Source organism: Culex pipiens, chromosome 3 (genome assembly GCF_016801865.2).
Source record: "Culex pipiens pallens isolate TS chromosome 3, TS_CPP_V2, whole genome shotgun sequence".
NCBI classification, from domain to species: Eukaryota; Metazoa; Arthropoda; class Insecta; order Diptera; family Culicidae; genus Culex; species Culex pipiens.
Genome location: NC_068939.1, coordinates 176,111,905 through 176,128,901, shown reverse-complemented (window position 1 = coordinate 176,128,901; position 16,997 = coordinate 176,111,905). Strand labels below are relative to the sequence as shown.

At 34.1% G+C, this 16,997-nt stretch overlaps 1 long non-coding RNA gene across 1 annotated transcript in view; it reads left to right on the top strand.

The window, feature by feature from the left end:
* The window catches only part of LOC128093482 (uncharacterized), an 80,177-nt gene that overhangs the window by 54,823 nt on the left and 8,357 nt on the right, over positions 1-16,997 (top strand). Inside the window, exon 2 of the long non-coding RNA XR_008212522.1 lies at positions 14,561-14,622. This is a non-coding gene — a long non-coding RNA (uncharacterized LOC128093482). The remainder of the gene's footprint in view (positions 1-14,560; positions 14,623-16,997) is intronic.

Sequence of the window (16,997 nt, the reverse complement as noted above, 5' to 3'; positions counted from 1 at the left end):
CAACTTTGGTGTTTTTCTATCTGATTAGATAACGTAATGAGGAAGGGATTAATGAAGGTTGAGCGTGTGCGGGTGTATGTATGTGTGTTTGTGTATTTTTTTTCTTTGCTGTAACGTAACTTTAAGCAAAACTTTCCACTGAACATTTCAAGTCTCTAAAACAGTAATTTAAATTAATTAGTTTTTTGTGTGATTGGCTGAGTGAATGAATGATTGAAAGAGTATGTAAATTACTAATGATATATTTGTTTTCAGGGCAAGCTTACTGCTGATATAAGAACAAACGGGTAGCGTTTCTCGATGGTCGTGAGATCGATTTTATTTTAATGAAATTTAGTTCGATTAGCACCGCGTCGGGTCAATTTTGTGTTGCGCGTTCGTCGCCGTGTTTGATAAACGATATAGCCGTTTTTCCGTGTATTATTTCTACGATTTGACAGTATGTGTTTTGTAGGTTCGCTATGCGCTTGCGAGGTATAAATTTAAAATTTGAAGAGACGTTTTCCGTAAAACGCATGAAAAAATAATTCCCAGTATTATAGCTCGGAGAGCACGATAACGAGTATTTCTCCTACGCGGTTGTTAAGCCCTTCTTGTAGCTTCGTAACTCATCAGTTATCGGTCGCTAATCTTATAGTTATTCAAAAGTTGAAATCGTCTATGATCCACGCGAATTAAACACTTTACGTAGGGTTTAATATTTTACCTGTTAAATACATTCTTTGTGGTTTTATCTTTCCACAGCCGGCTGTCTAAGATAATCCATCTAAACGTAAATAAATCACAAATAAACGGGAATAGTCTCAACAGCAGCATCCGATTGCTAGCCTTGGGAATAATACATCAACCCATTAAACAAAACTTATCGATTATTTGGGTCACATCATCATCTTCTATGATGAATCCTGACCATTACCCTTCCCTACTAACAAAATCCCAAGTAGAAGTAGTTTTCCGGCACACGCGGGGGTGTGGATATCGTATAGAACCCACCCTTGGTAGCAGCCTGTGCTAACTAACATTCCCGTCCCATTCCCTCGAGATCTACAAACTGACATGGCGGGCGCCGTTGGTGGCCAATGACTGTTTCTTATCTACAGCAGCTCTAGTTTTGATGATCTTGATGTTTTATCTTTTCAGCGCATTCATGCATGCTGTTGATAAGGGAAACATCACTAGATCGTTGAAGCGTATGATTGCTAGTGCTGATAGGATATTACGGTCCTGTTCAGCAACGGAGAAGGACAACCATGGGTGGTCTCTCATGCTCATGCTCATGCTCAAAAAAGTTGATCGAAAAATCTGCAATTTTTTCCGTGTACCTATTTTAATCTCAATATCCCTCAACAATACCTCCAACTTTGCCCAAGACACCAAGTTGATCAGAAAATTCACTCAAAAGTTACCATTTTTGTATGGACAGCTGCCAAAATTGTATGGCGACTTGTATGGGTGAACCAATGACACAAAATAGCTTTTTTGGTCATAGGGAAGGCCCCCACAAAACTTGAGCTAGATAAAAAATACAAAAAATAAAAATGGTCGAAATCGGCCGATTTCGCAGAGAGTTGCTCACATGCATTCGCTCTCACTCCTCTTTTAGAAGCACTTGTTTGGCACGCGTAGATGATTCCCAGAATGTTTCGCAAGTGATTAGTGTACTATAATTACTCTAATTTTGGAGGCTTATTGAAGGCTTTATTGCAAATACGTTAAGAACCTATAAGTGCTCTCGAAAGAGCTTTTATGAACATAACATTACTTTTAACGGAAATGCCATCTAGAACTATCTGAGTGCCGTTAAGAAAAGCTCTTAGTTCCGATGCATGTCTGACCTGAAGCCTAAAAATTTGCGATTTTTTTTTCGGTTGTCCAGAATTGAAGTTTTCAAAGTCTCACCCAAACAGCCGCGTTCCAATGCTAATATCTCAGCAACTAATATTTCAATTATCATAATATGAACTATTTGTGTAGTTTTTTGAAATCAAGACTAACACATCAAAAGAGCCATCAATTCAATTAAGTTATTATTTCTTCTACTCGGACGCATTATTTCACTCATACACCCTCCAAATTCAATCGGTGGCCAGATTGGATTAATTTGTGGAAACGTTAATTCGATTTGATTAGTCACTCTCACATTGCTTCCGATATTGACATTCCACCGGTTTGAATGGTGAGAAGGCTTAATTCTCACTGCTCTTCATTGAGTTGCGTCCATCATCATTGAGAATAAAGTTGTGTGGGTGGGTTGGTTGGTGTGAGGTTCGGCAAATGAAATTTGAACTGTTTAACACAATTATCCGAGATTTGCACTTGGAATGCCGTGCGTGTATATGCACTCAATCCCAAATTTTAGCGGGGTATTCAGTGTGGTTGCATTGTTGTTTAATTGGTACTCGGAACCACTCGAATTCAATTTGTTTTGATATCGAGCATAAACAATGTGCTTATGTAGGTGCTCAATTGGCTCAGATTCGGGATGCGGTTTGATGCTCTCGGTCGTGTTTGAGCGATATAATTAATTTGTGTTTGAATTATCTGGTTTCGGGGTAGGCTTATTGACAATGTTCTTGGAAATAACGAGTTTTGAGTGAAGTAATTTCTGAATTGAACTAGTTGATGTGAGAATCTGAATACTGCAGCTACTTTAAATTCCAAACAGAATCAAAGCTACTTTTCCATAACTTTAGGATTCAACAAAGGACTGTCATCCTTTACCTCCATAACACAAAGCAAGACACTCTCAGAGATAAGACCAAAGACCTTTTTTGGGTGAACCCCCCTCCCTCAACCCCCTTCCTTCAGGCTTAACATTAAATGTTTCGAATTTGTCGTTCGGCGCACAATAATGATGGCATCCCATCAAGTCGCCAACTTCCCCCCCTCGAAGCGAGCTCGTTACAATTTTGGGTCGAAGGAAACTGCCATCGGCCTAACCCCGGCCACCAAGTTTAGTCCGTTTTTTGGTCCGCTCTGGTGATCCATTCCGGTGAACAGCTTCATCCGCGAGGGCGTGGAGTTACCTAGAGATGGGAAACATTGCGACATCGATTATGCTTATTTCATGCAAATTTGATGTACCCTAAATGCTTCCACTTCTTCCTCGTCCCGCCGCTTCTTGTACACTTTTATTAGAATCAACCCAAATTTGCTCATGTTTAACCGAAAAATAAAAGTGATTTCACTTTTTAAACATGAACTTTTTTTTTAAACTTAAAAACATGATAAATTTGTCGTTCCTTCTTAAAAAACTATGTGGAATTTACCCAAATTTCAGTAACCTCGAATGAACGTGTAGAGCAAGTTACCCGAAACGTCCGGGAAACGAACTGCCAATTTCGGATCAACGGTCATAATCGTCAAATGGATTACCATATCGATTGAAGGGTGCACCAGCCAAAATAGAAACGTCCCACGACTGGCTCATTTTAGCACCAATTATTTTTTGATAAATTTTCAAATTTGCTTAAAAACATTACAAGGAAATTTCCTGCTACAAAAAGTCCACGCAAAAAAAAAATCGCCCCTTAATTTAAGGTCGAGCGCTTTTCAATGGTGGCCGATCCGGGCCCAACACACCGGAAATATCTCTGGGTAATCCCGGATCCCGGAGCAGTTGGGGGCGCGCATGTTTGTGCCATTGAATCTCGATACTTTTGGCGCGGCGACGGCGGCTGCCAGCTTTCAACGGTCCAATAATGGTCGGTTTTATGGCGCGAACATGCCATAATGGCTAATGGTTGTTGTTGTTGTTGTCGCTGCTGGTAGGTGCTGGGTGCCATTGTGGTTGTGGCGATAGTAATCTGTGGGACGTGGGAAACAGGGTGCGATTTTACTACTGTTACTGTTACTAACAGTAGGGGAACGGTATCCGGTGTGGAAAGTAGCAGCTACAAAAAACATTGTGATGACAATGAACAGAAATTTGTGGGGTTGGACGATAGCGTCGTAGGAGAAACCCATTTTTTCAAATTCTTAGCAATTTCGATTTTTTTTTCGTGTTGTTTAATCCGGCTGAAACTTTTTTGGTGCCTTCGGTATGCCCAAAGAAGCCATATTGCACAATTAATTTATCCATATAATTTTCCATACCAATTTGGCAGCTGTTCATACAAAAATGTTATGTGTGTGTGTGTGTGTGTGTGTGTGTGTGTGTGTGTGTGTGTGTGTGTGTGTGTGTGTGTGTGTGTGTGTGTGTGTGTGTGTGTGTGTGTGTGTGCAACCAACCAAACGGGACCACGCGGTCGCTTCTTACAAATTGAGTTGTTTCCATGTATTTTTAGATCTACATTCTATACATGCAAATAACTCGCATAGGCATTTGGAAGGTGTTAGCTCTGCCGAGCTTCGGTGACCCATTTCTACGCTGGCTAGCCAAGCGCGAGGTCCCTCAGCTTTTATCGACAAGCCCCGCCCTGAAGAACGTTTGCACCAATCGGGTTCAAACGTTATTTAGAACTTCCGAACCCTTGTCAAATGGACAAGGACCCAGCGCGTATATAGTTTGATAGTAACAGTATTCCTAATTCCAGACATCGCTCACCAAGCCGTGATGGCCTAGTGGTTAGCATTTTTTGCTTACCAATCCAAAGGACGGGGGATCGAACCCCGACTCGGGCGACTTTGATTTTTCGTTCATGTTCAGAGTTTCAAGATTAATATTTCCTATACTTTCTCGTTGGGAGCAGATGGGAATCGAACCCAGGACCATTCGCTTAGAAAGCGAACACCGTAACCAGTCAGCCACGGCCGCTCCATTTTTTTCAAATTCTTAGCAATTTTGATTTTTTTTTCGTATTGTTTAATCCAGCTTAAACTTTTTTGGTGCCTTCGGTATGCCCAAAGAAGCCATATTGCACAATTAATTTATCCATATAATTTTCCATACCAATTTGGCAGCTGTTCATACAAAAATGATATGTGATAATTCAAAAATCTATATCTTTTGAAAGAATTTTTTGATCGATTTGGTGTCTTCGGCAAAGTTGTAGGCAAAGATAAGGACTACACTGAAAAAAATGATACACGGTAAAAAATTGATGATTTCTAATTTCACTTTTTGTCACTAAAAGTTCATTTGCAAAAAAAAAACACTATTTTTAATGTTTTTTTTTTTTTCTGATATGTTTTAGAGGACATCAAATGCCAACTTTCCAGAAATTTCCAGAATGGGCAAAAAATCTGTGACCGAGTTATGATTTTTTGAATCAATACAGATTTTTTTTCAAAAAATCGAAATATTTGTCGTAAAAATTGTCAACTTCATCTTTCGATTTAAAATAAAACTTGCAATCTAAAAGAACTTCGATTAAATTTTGATAAAGCGCACCGTTTTCAAGTTATTACAATTTAAAATGTAAAATAGTCGCGGTAATTATTTTTTTTTAAACAAGTGCCCATGTTTGACCACCTTGGAAAAAATATTTTTAAGCTGAGCTGAGAAAATTCTCTACATTTTGCTTCTTTGAACTTTGTTGATACGACCCGTAGTTGCTGAGATATTGACATGCAAAGTTTAAATATCAGGAAAATTGATGTTTTCTAAGTCTAACTCAAGCAACCCACCATTAAACATTCGTGGAATATTTCGATCTTTTCGGAAACAATATTTTATATTTTTAAATCAAAACTAACATTTACTGAGGAAAGGCTATAAAATCACTCGAAAAACGAAATTCTTAATTTGACATCCTAGACCCACCTTCATGTATACTTATCGACTCAGAATCACAATCTGAGCAAATGTCTGTGTGTGTGGTGGGATGTTGATCAAAACAAATTGCACTGGATTATCTCGACATTGGCTGAACCAATTTGGACCGTATTGGTCTCATTCGATCCGTCTTGGGGTCCCATAAGTCAGCATTGAAAATTATAAAGTTTAGTAAAGTACTTCAAAAGTTATGCTAAAAAACGATTCTAACAAAAGTCCGGAAGATTGTAAAAAGGGTGGTTTTTGTAAGAAACCCCGTCACATTATACATTCTTAGAATGGTAATTGAAAGACCTTTCCAACGAATTTAAAAGTTTGAAGATCTGACAACCATATCAAAAGTTATGCGCACTTAAGGGTTATTTATGCACTTTTTAGAGACCGGATCTCATATATTTCGATTAAAAAGATGTCCGGATCCATCTTGCGACCTATCGATGGATAGGTGATCAAAAGATTTAACGAGTTCAAAAGATTGAAGATCTGACAACCCTATCAAAAGTCATGCGCACTTAAGGGTTATTTATGCACTTTTTAGTGGCCAAATCTCATATATCTCGATGAAAACGTTGTCCGGATCTATCATGCGACCTGTCGATGGATAGGTAATCAAAAGACCTTTCCAAAGAGTTCAGTACATTGCAGATCTGACAATCCTATCAAAAGTTATAAGCACATAAGTGCCCTGAATTATGAAGATCTGACTACCCAATCTGATGGTATGAATAATGATTCAAGTTGATAGAACACTGAAAGGTCCGCCCTTCCCGAGCAGACGGAAATAACTTGGTGCACCGGACTTAGTCCGTGCGACCTACCCTAACTTAAATTATAGCAAAGACCCTCACTTGAGTTGGGCACAGTGGCCAAAGGTGCTTTTATTCACACCGTCAGCACAGACGAGCGCTCCGCGCGGCGGTGCAGTTTTTGCAGCACACGGCCAGCTTTGCTGATGTGGGATTTTGGGTTTCCCCTGGGGACATCGAGTGTCTTACCAGGGAATTGATTCAATTATTAAGTGCTAGGCCGCGGTAGTGGTAACATCGATGTCATTAATTATTTAGAATCATAATATAGTTGTTAGAGATAAACTTTGATCTTTAAATTACTTTAATATCACATCATATGCGCCAATCCTTACCGCTCGGCGGCGCAACATATTTTAATATTAGAAAATACTAGGCCAATAACATTTTATGTTATTTATAACAAGAATTGTTATTCGTCGTTATTATTTTTTTGTTATTGGATTGTTATTGTAATAACAGACTAATAACATTTTCAGTTATTCTTCGAACAAATCTTTGTTATTATTTTTTGTTATTTTAACAACTAATCCGATCATCCCAATAACAGATGGCGGTATTCTTCCATAACAAAAAATGTTATTCCAAAGTTGTTTTGGCATTCAACCAATATCAACCCAATAACACATTTTGTTATGATAACATAAACTGTTATTGAACTCTTATGCAAAAATGGATTTTGTAAGAATATTCCATAACAGTTTTTGTTATTTTAACAGTATTTGTTATTGAAATAGCATGAATTTAGTTATTACCGTCTGTTCGGGTTGTGTATCTATTTTGGATAGAATTACCCTCTAAATGTAAGGAAGGCAACAACCACCTAAGGGTAGATTAAGTAACGTTTTTCAAACATAAACAGTACCTTGATAATAGGAAAGTTATTTTCCAACTTCCAACAGCATACATTTTTCAAATACGAGCAGTACTTTTAAAAAAATATTTCTGTGAATTTTAATTTTTTTTTTGTTTTTTTAATACTCTCATTTGTTCTTATAATTTCTATAAATAAATCTAAGATGGCATTACAATACATTATATTTATTTTTCGAGCAACGATTTTTAAATTTGCTTTAAAAAAAACGCATGGTCAAACATGCGCACTAATTTTAAAAAATGAATAACTGCCACTATTTTCAAAATCGTAACTTTAAAATTGCTATAGCTTGAAAAAGGTGTATTTTATCTAGTTTCCCTAAAGTAAATTTTGATTGCAAATTCAATTTGAATCGAAAAATGATTTTTTTTTTGCGAGCAATAACTCGATTTTTTTAATACATCAGTATTGATTCAGAAATTCATAACTCGGTCAAAGATTTTTCGCACATTCTGGAAATTTCTGGAAAGTTGGCATTTGATGTCTCCTAAAACATATCTGACAATAAAAAAAAATTAAAATAGTGTTTTTTTACCTTTCAAATTTTAGTAACAAAAAGTAGATTTTTTTTTAGATTTATTTTTTTCCTAAGAAAAGAACACGAAAATAATAATTATTTTTTTGCTTGAATTTTTATAAAAAACAGTTTACTTCTTAAAATAAAAAAATAGTGATTCATATTTCATTCTATCAATATTTTTTCAGGACAGTCCTAATCATAACCTAACGTTCAAGACACCAAATCGATCAGAAAATCCATTCAGAGGATACAGATTTTTGAGTATTCACTTATCCATTTTGTATGACTAGTCCGAAAATTGTATGAAAAAACCTGTTTTGGAAAACAGCATTATTTCTGCACCATTTGGCTGCGTACACCTTATCGACCTCCATGCATTCGCTGGAGTCCATGGGGCAGCGATTCTTAAATTATCTCGAAAATTACGAAAGAGCATCCTACTTCTGAACATAGAATCAATCCAACATTAAAGCTACAAAGAAAAACCATCCTCAATAATCGTTTTGCTCGATCGAGAAGCTCGTCAATAAAATTTCAATCGTCACCATAAATTTTAAAAGCACGCACCGCACTCAATCGCAAAGACCAGCCCGTGTCTGCGCCACGAGGCAAGATAAAAAAAAAGTTCGAATCGCAAGTCCAAGAACCCACTTCCTCCCGCCTGTTGCTCCTTCCGGTGGCCAATTCCGGCGGCTGTCACGGCAGATCCACGTGGCAACAAGCGACCAGACGCGCATTATAAATAAATCAGTAAACCATCTTGTTGCTGTGGCCAGACAGGGTTGCTGTTTTTTTGCCTCTTTTATTCTGCCCAAGAACTTAAGATTTCAAGAGCTGGCTGCGGTTGGTTGTGGCATTTTGCAACTTTTTATGGCTTTATCGTGGAAGATTTGCAGTTGAGATGGGCGGGCTTTGTCGGTTGAAGCCAGTGAAGCGGATTTTATGGTTCGAAGGGCTACTTTTAGCCAAAGTGGGAGTACTTTCTGAGAATTTTGAGAATGTTTAAACAAAAGTTAGAGGGATATATCAATCCAAAAAAAAAAACAGCAACCAAGATAATTGCTTCAAATCTATTTAACACAGTCGTTTGTGACAAGTCTCAGTTCCCATTAGCCCCCGAAGTCTAGTCCTACACTTGGGAAATTTTCCCAAGACATTTGTTCAGGGTAGCTGCCTCGCTTGAGCTAAAATACCTATTAACACATCTCTGCCGTTAAGAGGCATTTTGTTTTCCCTTCGAGAAGCGACAGGAAAAGCATGGCGGAAAAGCCCTTTGAGTGTTATTTCCACAAACAGTGTCTAAAACGGTTTCAAATATTGAACAAGCCGTTTAGCTCTATTCAAACAAGCTCTGAATACACACACACACAAGAATCGGGGTTTTCCGCCGGTGGTTTCCGGTTTTTGAAGTCAGAAAACCTGCCACAACCAGATCATGCACACAAACACACACATAGAAACACATCCCAAACATTGGGTGAAAATGGATAATGTTATTGCATGTTTTTGTTTTTCACCAATTTCACTCCTCGAAACGGGGCAGCATTTTCCCGGGCACGCGGGGTAATGCAAAGTGTGGGGGCGAACGCTTTGTTGTTCTTGCCAATGTCGTAGCCGCTGTTATTGTGCCGGAAAAGTGGCAAATTCATGCAACAATCATACAGAAACAATTTGAAAATGCACTGTGAGCATTTTAAAGCGTTATAAAAATCTACAAAAATACTAAAATACAAAAAAACGCCTCACTGTGTTCCACAAAACAAATCAAAAACAATTAAAATTTCTGTGAGAGCGTTTCGAAAAATGAAACAAATTTGTGAATTTTTAAAAGTGTTGAAGATTTTCAGAATTTTTAAAAATTTTATGATTTTAAAAAATATGAGATTTTTAAAAAAAAAATTTTTTGAGAATTTGGATTTTTTTTAGAATTTGAGCATTAAAAAAATCAAAATTGAAAGAATTTTTAATTCATTTTTTTTATAAATTTCAGGATTTTTCAATTTTATAGGATATTGAGTATTTAAAAAATAGATTTCTGAGATTTTCTTTTAAATTTTAAAAACTCTGAAAAATTGAAAAGTTTAAGAATTTTGAAAGTTTCAAAACATTTAAATAATGTTTTGATAATGATGATGTAAAGAATTTTGAGACGTTTGAGAAGATTGTTAAATTCAGAATTTGAGAATTTCACATTTTAAGAATTCTAAAGAAACACAATCTCACGCAGCACAGAGTAAGCATCGCGCTGTCAACTTTTCTTGATAACGTTGCTTTCGAGTACTTTGAGATTTTTTAAGAAAAAAATAAGAATTGTGTGAATTTAGAAAATGTTGAGGATTTTGAGAATCTTGAAAATTGAAAAAAACTAAGAACTTTAAGAATTTTATGAATTATAAAATAAATAAGAATTATAAAAATTTATAAAATTTTAAAAATTATGAAAATTTTTGAATTTTAAAATTTTTGAGAATTTCTAGATAATAGATTTCTTTAATTTTGAAAATTTTAAAAACATTAAATATTTTGAGTTTTTTGAAAATTTGGATTATTTTGAGAATTTGGAAAATTTTGAGAATTATAGATTTAAAAAAAATCAGAATTTTGAAATTTTAGAAGTTTAAGGAATTTTAAACTTTTTGAAAAATATAACAATTTTGAAAATTTGAAAAGTTTAGAGATTTTTTTGAATTTTGAGTTTACTTTTTGAAAATGAAACGTTTGATGATTTTGAGAATTTTGAGACGTTTGAGAATATTGTTAACTTTAGAAATATAAAATTTCACATATCTGAAATTTTTAAGAAACACATTCTCACGCACCACACATTAACCATCGCGCTTGCGGCCACACGAAAATACACGTGCTCAAAAGAAACTGTCAACTTTTTCTTGACCACTTTGCTTCCGGGAGCTCAAACCGAACTGTCATTTTTTCTTGACCATGTTGCTTCCGAATACTTTGAGATTTTATAGAAAAAATAAAATAACAATTTTAGTGAATTTTGAAAATGTTGAGGATTTTGAGAATCTTGATATAAAAAAAAAACATTAAGAATTTTATGAATTTAATTTTTTTTATGATTCTGAACAATTTTAGAAATTCAAAAATTTTACGAATTTTAAAAATTTTGGGAATTTTTGAAGTTTTTAAATTTTAAGAAATAAGTTTTTTTAATTTAAAAATTTTAAGAACATTATATATTTTAAGTTTTGAAATTTTGAGAATTTGTAAAATTTTGAGAATTTGGAAAAGTTTTGAGAATAAAGAAAATTTTGAGAATTTGGAAAATCTTGACAATTTGGAAAATTTTTGAGAATTTGGAAACTTTTGAGAATTTGAGAATTAAAAATAAAACAATTGTAACAATTTTGAAATTAAAAACATTTTGAAAAATTTTAAGATCTTGAAAATTTTGAGAATTTTTCAAGTTTTAAGAATTTTAAGAAATAAGTTTTTTTACTTTGAAAATTTAAAATATTTTAAATTTTGAAATTTTTGAGAATTTGGAAAATTTTGAGAATTTGGAAAAGTTTTGAGAATTTTGAGAATTTAGAAAATCTTGAGAATTTGGAAAATTTTGAGAATTAGGGAAATTTTGAGAATTTGGAAACTTTTGAGAATTAAAAAATAGCACAATTGTAACAATTTTGAAATTAAAAACATTTTAAAAAATTTTAGGATCTTGAGAATTTTGAGAATTTTGAAAGTTTTGAAAATTTTGAAAATTTTGAGAATTTTGAGAATTTTGAAAATTTTGAAAGTTTTGAAAATTTTGAGAATTTTGAGAATTTTGAGAATTTTGAGAATTTTGAGAGTTTTGAGAATTTTGAGAATTTTGAGAATTTTGAGAATTTTGAGAATTTTGAGAATTTTGAGAATTTTGAGAATTTTGAGAATTTTGAGAATTTTGAGAATTTTGAGAATTTTGAGAATTTTGAGAATTTTGAGAATTTTGAGAATTTTGAGAATTTTGAGAATTTTGAGAATTTTGAGAATTTTGAGAATTATGATGATTTTGAGAATTTTGAGAATTTTGAGAATTTTGAGAATTTTGAGAATTTTGAGAATGTTGAAAATTTTGAGAATTTTGAGAATTTTGAGAATTTTGAGAATTTTGAGAATTTTAAGAATTTTGAGACTTTTGAGAATTTTGAGAATTTTGAGAATTTTGAGAATTTTGAGAATTTTGAGAATTTTGAGAATTTTGAGAATTTTGAGAATTTTGAGAATTTTGAGAATTTTGAGAATTTTGAGAATTTTGAGAATTTTGAGAATTTTGAGAATTTTGAGAATTTTGAGAATTTTGAGAATTTTGAGAATTTTGAGAATTTTGAGAATTTTGAGAATTTTGAGAATTTTGAGAATTTTGAGAATTTTGAGAATTTTGAGAATTTTGAGAATTTTGAGAATTTTGAGAATTTTGAGAATTTTGAGAATTTTGAGAATTTTGAGAATTTTGAGAATTTTGAGAATTTTGAGAATTTTGAGAATTTTGAGAATTTTGAGAATTTTGAGAATTTTGAGAATTTTGAGAATTTTGAGAATTTTGAGAATTTTGAGAATTTTGAGAATTTTGAGAATTTTGAGAATTTTGAGAAATTTGAGAATTTTGAGAATTTTGAGAATTTTGAGAATTTTGAGAATTTTGAGAATTTTGAGAATTTTGAGAATTTTGAGAATTTTGAGAATTTTGAGAATTTTGAGAATTTTGAGAATTTTGAGAATTTTGAGAATTTTGAGAATTTTGAGAATTTTGAGAATTTTGAGAATTTTGAGAATTTTGAGAATTTTGAGAATTTTGAGAATTTTGAGAATTTTGAGAATTTTGAGAATTTTGAGAATTTTGAGAATTTTGAGAATTTTGAGAATTTTGAGAATTTTGAGAATTTTGAGAATTTTGAGAATTTTGAGAATTTTGAGAATTTTGAGAATTTTGAGAATTTTGAGAATTTTGAGAATTTTGAGAATTTTGAGAATTTTGAGAATTTTGAGAATTTTGAGAATTTTGAGAATTTTGAGAATTTTGAGAATTTTGAGAATTTTGAGAATTTTGAGAATTTTGAGAATTTTGAGAATTTTGAGAATTTTGAGAATTTTGAGAATTTTGAGAATTTTGAGAATTTTGAGAATTTTGAGAATTGTGAAACGATTGATAATTTTGAGAGTTTGAAGTCGTTTGAGAATTTTGTTTATTTCAGAATTATCGAATTTCACATTTTCAGAATTCTAAAGTAACACATTCTTACGCACCACAGAGTAACTACTGCGCTTGAGGCCACACAAAAACACACGTGTTCAAAACAAACTTTTCTGGACCACGATGCTTTCAAGTACTGTGAGAAATAAAAAAAAAATTGTGTAAATTTTGAAAATTTTCAGGATTTCTAGAAATTTTAAAAATATAAGAACTTTGAGAATTCAAAAATTTAAAGAACATAATTTTTTTTAAATTTTGTATTTTTTTTGACAGTTAAAAAAAATATTTTGAGAATTTTGAATTGAAATACAAATATACAAAAAAACGCCTCACTGTGCTCCACAAAACGAATCGAAAACAATTGAAATTGCTGCGAGAGCGTTTCGAAAAACGGTTTCCAAGTTGAACGGAAAACTGTGCACGCTGGGTGAGGCAGCAGATCTGGAGGACGGCAGACCCTTTGTGACACAGTGATTATCATATTACATGTGCCGGGGCTGGATTTCAGGGGAAAACTAAATGAAACCGTTCAGGCACAGACGCAAACACACACACCTGTATACAAATCGGATACACTTTTGTGTGGCAAAAAACAATGGCAAAGTGGAAAATGGCTCCGACACGGATTAATTTGGAATGTGTTGTGTTTTGTAACCGTTTTTGGGAGGCAGAATTTTCCGCTTGCAAGGTTGATAGTTTAATCCGGCGCAAATAAAGGCGGTAATATTTCCGGGAAAGACGCTGCTGAAATTCAATCAAGTTGTGCAGTGTTTGGGGCGAAAATTGTTATCATCATTATTCATCAAGTTCAGTGAAATTCATTGAAGCGATTTCAGGTATCGACGCACAGTGTTGAACTGATCTTTTGAAGTAAATTTAGAATTTTATCGGATGCAACGAACTATTCTTCAAGCAGAGACAAAAATCAACAGGAGAACTAGTTCAACAACCCGAGTCCATATTTTCTTTTCCCAACTAAAGAATAGCAGAAGGAGTAGGTAAAGCGCTGTACCTTTTTCCTAGGGGTAGTAAAAATAACCCCCACCGGGGAAGGTCCTACCCTTTCTTTGTGACCCAAACCAAAGCGCGCGCCAGAAACACAATGGCAACTTCCAAGACAAATTCTACACCCCCTCTGAGGCAACGCGTACCGAAGCGGCAAAGAATGAGGTTTTATAGGTCAACACCGGGACCAGGTCCCAAGACGGGTGACACGTGTCCTTTCTGTCCCACAATCTTGTGCGGCAGAACTCCCGGCCGGAATCCCTCACGGATGAACGGGGCTTTGTGACGAGACACAATCCTCCGGAATAGTCGAGGATCTTGACGGGGCTGCCAGGGCGGTAGTAAGGGTTGTTGTTATGATTAGTTTTTTTCAATCTGAAACATTGAGTTTAAACTGTTTTTTAAATAATCTTTTTCAAATTTTTGAATTTTATTCCAGGAAAATGCAAGACATTCCCCTGAAACACACATCTGGCCCCGCAAAACTAAGTTCCAGCCCAGGTATGCACCATTGTCATTGTGATTCACTCGACTCTCCTCTTCATTGAATCTCCGTTTCCTTCAGGGGGTAGACACACAAACTTCTTTGTCCTGCCAGGATCATGTCCCGCCCGAGGCCCTCCGTTGAAACCGCATTTGAATGGCAAAGTTTTATCAACATCTCACAATGAGCTTAAAGTCGCTTATAAAGCTTTAAAAGAGAGAGAGAGGGTCCGAGGGACGGGTTCAACCTCCAACTTTGGTCGTGTGAGCAAAATAAACACGTTTCAATTATGCGCTGCCCCCATAAAAAGGACTCTCTTTCTCAAAGTGCCCCTCTCCAGCGCAGGGTCGAAAACTTTCCACCACAAAGCGCCTCCCAGGATGGTCGTGGTGCAATGACACTAAAATTTATAGGGTACGTTATCCATTAGTGGACCCCTTTCCTATAGTGGACCCTCTGAAGTGTTTTTGATGAAAAATCAATGAAATCACAATTTCAAGCGTGTTTTTGTCTACAAATCATTTATTTGGCATGTTCAGCATAATTTAAAACAATGTTGGCTGACATTGACGTGTCCTTTCAGCCAAAATAAGTGTTTTGAGTTCGACATCTGAAATCAGCCATGGCCACTAGCATTTTCACAACAAAACTGCATTTATATTTAATGATTGAATTAACTATCCAATCATTTTTTGACTGATTATTCAACTTCAGCAGGTCGAAATAATGTAAGTTTAAGAAACTTTACTAAAATAAAGCGAAGAACTGCTCATTTTCGAGCAAAAATTAGGGGGGTCCAATATAGGACAACGAAAATCTAAACTTTTCCAAAAGTGGACCCCTGTTAATTTAACTTACAAAAATAAAGAAAACTGTGTATTTAAGCAAAAGTTTGTCTTAAATATACAATAAATGCTTGTTGTAATCAACCTAAACGCATATTTTTTTCAATTATGAGTATAAATATAGATGTTTTCATGTTAAAAGTACCAAATATGCTGAAACCGAAAGAATTTATAATTAATCAAAACTTTAGTTAATGGTACTTAACTGAAGCATCATAGTTGCAGTTTGAAATGATATTTTATAATAATAAATCAATTACAAAACATTTTTTTTTAAATAAACATGCGTGGTTTTATCAGCAACTGTAAACAAATCTATTGTTTAGTTTTGGTCAACCATTTATGTATTTAATATGAAAAAATGTGCATCAAAATTACTTTTTTTTAAATTATTTTATGTTTACAGTGGTTTTTGAAACGTTTTCTCTGATCTTTTTCGGAAATAAATGTGTTTAAATGTCTTTTTGGTTTTTTTGTTGTTTAAAGCCAAATTTGTTAACAAAACATATTTGTTCATGATGAAAAGTGAGCAAAATCCATCTTTTATTCATTATATCTATCATTAGACCTACACAATGCATCAAAACATCAAATATCGGTTAAATTAGGTATAAAAATAACAGTTTGCCTATAGTGGACCCGGGTCCATAATCGGATTATGGACCCGGGTCCACTATAGGAAAAGGGGGTCCATAGTAGGCAAAAAAAACTTTTTTTTCAAATGGGTATTTTTCCGCTCAAAAACAAATAAACTGATGAAAAAAAATACTCAAAATTGTTCAAAACACTCCACATTCCATTATTTTATTCAAAGGGTTATGAAAAAGTGCTTAAAATATTGAAAATTTGTGAAAAATGTGCTTCGGCTCTACTAGGGGGTCCACTAATGGTTAAAATACCCTAGAGTACACACGGCCCGGTGTGGTGCTGGACGGACTGGCCCAAATGATGGACCGATGCTTCTTCAGCAGTTTGAATGTGGTTTTATGTAAGACACAAGTGCTGTATAGTGGCCCATCATAACCTACAAAAAGGTGAACCCCTTTGTTGTCACCGGATCCAGACGAGTTGACGAATAGTTTTCTGCCACTATTGCTCTAATCGAAAAAAATGAATGAAAATCAAAATATTGGTATCAACGATGTCCGATTATTTTAAGTGAAATCTGTATTTTCTTTAAAATAATTCTGTATTTTTTCTGTATCATGTCAAATTCGAAGCCATAGAAGTCATTTTTTAATGCTAAACAGCAGATTTAAGGATTTCAATCATATTATAGAATAATAAAATTTCTAATTTGCTTAAACTTTAAAAAATAATCATTTTTTGAAAAAATCTGTACATACAGATTTTGTGATATTTGGGATCGAAAAATCTGTAAAATACAGATTTATCTGTATATCTGGCATACTGATGAAAATTAAAATCAATGCAAAACATAATTTAAAAAAAAAAATAAAGTTATGAAATACGGGCAAATTACTCGTCAATCCTTAGAAATTTTGGAAACTTATGATTGCAAAACAAACGGGACAAGTGTAAAATGC